The following is a 6000-nucleotide window of genomic DNA, read 5'->3' as shown; positions in this document are numbered from 1 at the left end:
CATGTGCTGGGTTGGCCAGGGGGCAGAGGTATTGTGAGCACTCCTCTGCATCAGGTGCTATACAGACCTCTGGGCTTTTATTTTCTCAATGTGGAAGTTGGGAGCATCTGGATTGGAAAGTCAGTTTAACTCTTGTAGCAGCCATGATTTCACCCTGCCCCACTGCCTCACTTTACCTCCAGGTTGGAGAGGCCCTTTGCCCGTGCACCAGGTAGCTGGGTTTTACGAAGCCATACCATACATACAAGGACCATGGGCTGGGTAACACTGCCACATTTGTCCCCCGCTATCCCTAGAAGTTAGGAAGAAATGCAGTGGGGTTGGGAGCAACCCTTGGAAATCTGGGATGCTTGTTGTTTCAGCTCTGGTTTTGAAAAAAACAGGAGGGAGATCCACGGGGTGGAAAGCAGGGCAGCCAGGCGTTCTCTCCAATTCTGTGGTATTAAAAATCCAATCAGAGGATGAAAGCGAGAGACTAAGATTTCTGAAGTTGTATGAAAAGCCCCGGACACCGTGCGAACTTTAGAGACTCTCAGTCAACAGGAACTGAACCTCCCGGGCTTCCGCAGGGGGCGACCCCAGCACATCCCAACTTCCCGCGTTAGCAGGTCCGGGTGGGCGGGGCTGGGGCGTGCCCATCCGAGGGGCGGGGCCGGAGGAGCCCCTGCACCCCCGCCCCCTCCCCCGCGCTCCCCGCCCACTTCCCTGACGCGCGCGGGGAGAGAAGCCCGCAAGCTGGCCGCTGTCTCGGGACGATGCCCGCACCCCGTCGCGCCGCGAGTCCGCCCCCGGCCGTCAGCAGGCCCACGGGCCGGCGTGTGTGAGCAGGAGCGGCGGGCGAGGAGCCGCTGCTGGACCCGCGATGTCACCATTGTTCAGCTGGGTGGCCAAGGTATGCGGCGGCGGACTAGAGCTACCGTGGGCGGGCGCTCCAACTGCGGGATCGCGGCGCGGGGTGGGGGGAGGCGGACACCAGGCCGTTGGAGCGAGCGCCGAGCCACTTTTCATTCTTTCCTCCTCTCGGACCGCGAGCCAGCCTCCCAGAAGGCGTCGCGCCTGTTTCCCAGGCTGGGGAGACTGAGGCACAGCCCCAGGACCAGGTGTAGTCCCAGACTGTGGGACCGACCTTGCTATCCAGGATCCTCTTTGCTTGGGGCGGCTGGAGTGGGTCGCCGAGGATGTTGCCTGCCTTTTAGGTTTTAACCTGCTGCTTTCAGAGGACAAGCTCCGAGATCACGGTGTATGAAAATGTAAGTTTCTGTCTGCACAAAGTTTTATGACAGCAACACTCGCGCTTTCAGAGCCGAGCCTTAGAGATCCAGGCCTGCGCACAGTGGCTTAACCTGAAAAAGTTGCTGGAGTTGCCAAGATTCCCTCCAGCCTTACCTGGGTTCTGTGTGTTTTCACTTTTTGACTGATGGCTTTTCTCCAGCCATGAAAGATGCCCAGTTCCTTTTGTGGGGTCTCAGTCTGTCTGTCTGCCTGTCTGTCTGTCTCTGTCTCTGTCTCTGTCTCTGTCTCTCTCTCTGTCTCTCTCTCTGTCTCTCTCTCTCTCTGTGTGTGTGTGTGTGTATGTGTCTGTAGTTTAACTTAAACCTGTTAGCTTGTCTCTAACTCTTTATAGGTAATTAAGTAGGGGTTATAGATCCAGTTATGTGAGACGTTCAGTGTGTGTGTGTGTGTGTGTGTGTGTGTGTGTGTGGTGTGTTTTCCTAATTACATTTCTCTGAATGTAATGGGGGCAGATGTGGTTTCTTCGCCTTTCATTAGGGTAACAACGTGGAGACGGAAACTAGATAAGTGTTAGTTATGAGATGACACCAAGAAGCATCATTCCAACCCCGAGTCCTCACCAGGATCACTTCCAGAAGCTGTGGTTATACTTTATGTACAAGGTCAAAATTAAATACAACCTAGATGGGAAAGGTTTCCTAGGGTTTTTTTTTAAACAAACACACCATTGCTGTGCTTTTAGTGAGACATGAATTAGAGCGTTGGTACCAGTATGCATTGACTAAAAGGTGGGGCAGGGCTTTGAGGACAGTTTCTTCATGAATCTTCCTAGGGACACTTGTCTCCCGTCCCCCATACAAACGTACAAAGGACCGTCTCAAGCCTCATCATTTTTAGACTAAACCTGCAGACATTCCCCCAGCCAACAGCTTTGAGCTTGTCTGATGATTGACTCTTTGCCTCTGGGTATCTGTTGGTGAAAGCTGACCTCAGAAAACCTGCCTGCCCATAAGGAATGTGCCTTGGGCTGTTGCTAGTGTCACAGGATGTTGAGTATATGTGTATATAGCAGTTGACAAATGAAAATGGCAAGTGGCATATAAAAATGTAGGCAGGTTTGCTGTGTCTTAAATTCAAGCTCTTTCCATATGGGTTTGTGTCGTGTATTACTTTTCAGGTCCTGTGGTTTATTCAGAGAGTATGTGTTGGGTACTCTCTGTGTCCCAGGCTGTACTCATGCACTAGAGGTTCATTTCACACAACAGGTTTGTCCTTAAAAATCTGTGCACATTGAAGATTTTCATTTTTGTTTTTCTTTGAGACAAAGTGTCACCATATAGTCTTGACTGGCCTCAAACTTGTGATCTCCCTGCCTCTGCCTTCTGAAGTATGTGTGTTACGGGATGGAGGGGGGCGGGGCGAGGAGGTTGCACGTGTCTCTGTGCGTGTGTGTGTGTGTGTGTGTGTGTGTGTGCGTGTGTGTGTGTGTGTGTGTGGCAGGGCAGTTGTGTTTATAAACACAAGGAGATCCTCCTGCCTCTTCCTCCTATGTGTTTGGATTAAAGACATACACCACAATTGGCAGCTCACACCTAGTTTTATAAGGCAAATATTTTAAAATGCTTTAGGAAAGGGATAATTTTTTAAATATGTAATTGAATGCAAATTAATAAAACCAAGCTTTTTACATTTTGTCTTTGTCAATAGGCTCTTTTTTTTTTTTTTTTTTTTTTTGGTTTTTTGAGACAGGGTTTCTCTGTATAGCCCTGGCTGTCCTGGAACTCACTTTGTAGACCAGGCTGGCTTCGAACTCAGAAATCTGCCTGCCTCTGCCTCCGAGTGCTGGGATTAAAGGTGTGCGCCACCATGCCCGGCGTTGATAGGCTCTTAACATGTACTTAAGAGTGCATCTGCTGTATTCTAGGCTGTTGTGAGGAGCTGGGGTGGGGGGGGCGCTGTTCAATGGCAGAGAGGTAGGCCAGCTCCCTGTTTTTGTGGTCTTTCTAATCCAGAGAGACAGAGAAGCAAATGATAACCAAAGTAGTTTTAGTTGGTGGTCAGTGCTAGGAAGAGAAGTAGAGAAAGAAATGTGAGGACTGGCTGGGGTGGGGCCCAGCAGCAGGGAGCTGGTGCAGAGAGGTCCCTCCAGGTCATGAAGGGGATTGTAGGCAGGCCCTGCTAATGAGAGGTCTAAAGACTAGGCTGGGTGTGGACTTGCTGTTAATTACAGTAAGGAGCCATAGATGGTGGAAAGGAGCGGTGCTGTCCACTGCTGCTTGCTGTGGATAGGGTTTCTTGGGCTGTGCTCTGGGCTGCAGTGTCTCTGTTAGGAGGTGGTGGTGTTAGCCTAGACTTGGGTAGTGAGGAAGGAAGGCCACATTGTTCTTTCTCGGCATTTGAAATGATCTGTCTTGCTGGCTGTGCTCAGTCTGCTTTCCTGGAGCGATTTGTTGTTCAAGAGTACAAGTGTGTCTTGTTCTTTAATCAGCTGCTCCTAACCACAGCCTTCAGGCAAGTCCTGTCCTGGCTCCCAGCCTGTATTTGTTCACTGCAGAAGTGCTCTGTGGGCTGGAGTAGCCCACGTTGGGTGCCAGGGGTCAACTGGACTTGCTCTTCAGGTTAATAGAGCACAGCACGGCCACTTTCAGAGTCCCTTTCCTGGGAGGGGTCCACCTGTCTGCTGCCAATGTTTCTATAGGCAATGTTGCAGTCTTGCTTGAAGTCAGTCCTGTGTTGGTTTGTCCATGAGATATAGCCTTAAAGCACAGGCTCTTTCTTTATATTTATCCATGCTACATTTCATTAGTGGCTGCTTAAGTTTTTTTTTTAGGTATTTTCTATATTTACATTTCCAGTGCTATTCCCTAAAGTCCCCCATACCACCCCCCCAACTTCCCTACCCACCCACTCCCACTTCTTGGCCCTGGCGTTCCCCTGTACTGAGGCATATAAAGTCTGCACAACCAATGGGCCTCTCTTTCCACTGATGGCCAACTAGGCTATCTTCTGATCTATATGCAGCTAGAGACACAAGCTCCGGGGGGTACTGGGTAGTTCAAATTGTTGTTCCACCTATAGGGTTGCAGATCCCCCCAGCTCCTTGGGTACTTTCTCTAGCTCCTCCATTGGGGGCCCTGTGATCCATTCAATAGCTAACTGTGAGCATCTACTTTTGTGTTTGCTAGGCCCTGGCATAGTCTCACAAGAGACAGCTATATCAGGGTCCTTTCAGCAAAATCTTGCCAGTGTATGCAATGGTGTCAGCATATGGAGGCTGATTATGGGACGGATCGCCGGGTATGGCAGTCTCTAGATGGTCCATCCTTTTGTCTCAGCTCCAAACTTTGTCTCTGTAACTCCTTCCATGGGTGTCTTGTTCCCAGTTCTAAGAAGGGGCAAAGTGTCCACACGTTGGTCTTTGTTCTTCTTGAGTTTTATGAGTTTGACAAATTGTATCTTATATCTTGGGTATTCTAAGTATCTGGGCTAATATCCACTTATCAGTGAGTACATATCATGTGAGTTCTTTTGTGATTGGGTTACCTCACTCAGGATGATGCCCTCCAGGTTCATCCATTTGCCTAGGAATTTCATAAATTCATTCTTTTTATTAGCTGAGTAATACTCCATTGTATAAATGTACCACATTTCATTGAGAAGAGTGTTGTTCAGTTTCCACGTGAATGTTGGCTTTCTATTATTTATGTTGTTATTGAAGATCAGTCTTAGTCCATGGTGGTCTGATAGAATGCATGGGATAATTTCAATATTTTTGTATCTCTTGAGGCCTGTTTTGTGACCAATTATATGGTCAGTTTTGGAGAAGGTACCATGAGGTGCTGAGAAGAAGGTATATCCTTTTGTTTTAGGATAAAATGTTCTGCAGATATCTGTTAGATCCATTTGTTTCATAACTTCTGTTAATTTCACCATGTCCCTGTTTAGTTTCTGTTACCACGATCTGTCCATTGATGAAAGTGTTGTGTCGATGTCTCCCACTATTATTGTGTGAGGTGTAATGTGTTCTTTGAGCTTTACTAAAGTTTCTTTAATGAATGTTGCTGCCCTTGCATTAAGAGCATAGATATTCAGAATTGAGAGTTCCTCTTGGAGGATTTTACCTTTGATGAGTATGAAGTGTCCCTCCTTGTCTTTTTTGATAACTTTGGGCTGGAAGTCGATTTTATTCGATATTAGAATGGCTACTTCAGCTTGTTTCTTCAGACTATTTGATTGCAAAATTGTTTTCCAGCCTTTCATTCTGAGGTAGTGTCTGTCTTTTTCCCTGAGATGGGTTTCCTGTAAGTAGCAAAATGTTGGGTCCTGTTTGTGTAGCAGCCTGTTAGTCTATGTCTTTTTTATAGGTGAATTGAGTCCATTGATATAAAGAGATATTAAGGAAAAGTAATTGTTGCTTCCTATTATTTTTGTTGTTAGAGTTGGCATTCTGTTCTTGTGGCTGTCTTCTTTTTGGTTTGTTGAGGGATTACTTTCTTGCTTTTTCTAGGGCGTGGTTTTCATCCTTGCATTGATTTTTTTTCTGCTATTATCCTTTGAACGGCTAGATAATGTGTGAATTTGGTTTTGTTGTGGAATACTTTGGTTTTTCCATCTATGGTAACTGAGAGTTTTGTTGGCTAGAGTAGCCTGGGTGGCATATGTGTTCTCTTAGGGTCTGTATAACATCTGTCCAGGCTCTTCTGGCTTTCATAGTCTCTGGTGAGTAGTCTGGTGTAATTCTAACAGTTCTGCCTTTATATGTTACTT

General features: G+C 47.2%; 1 protein-coding gene across 1 annotated transcript in view; it reads left to right on the top strand.

Annotated features, from left to right (window-relative positions):
* The first annotated feature begins 727 nt into the window (after positions 1 to 727).
* The window catches only part of LOC147005968 (TBC1 domain family member 1-like), a 42636-nt gene continuing 37363 nt past the window's right edge, over positions 728 to 6000 (top strand). Inside the window, exon 1 of the mRNA XM_085835187.1 lies at positions 728 to 892. The gene's annotated coding sequence lies outside the window, so the exon portion shown is untranslated. The remainder of the gene's footprint in view (positions 893 to 6000) is intronic.

Source organism: Mus caroli, unplaced genomic scaffold (assembly GCF_978045245.1).
Source record: "Mus caroli unplaced genomic scaffold, Mus_caroli_1 scaffold_2, whole genome shotgun sequence".
Classification (NCBI taxonomy): domain Eukaryota; kingdom Metazoa; phylum Chordata; class Mammalia; order Rodentia; family Muridae; genus Mus; species Mus caroli.
Note: the sequence above shows the minus strand (reverse complement) of the source record. Positions and strands in the feature narration are given on the sequence as shown.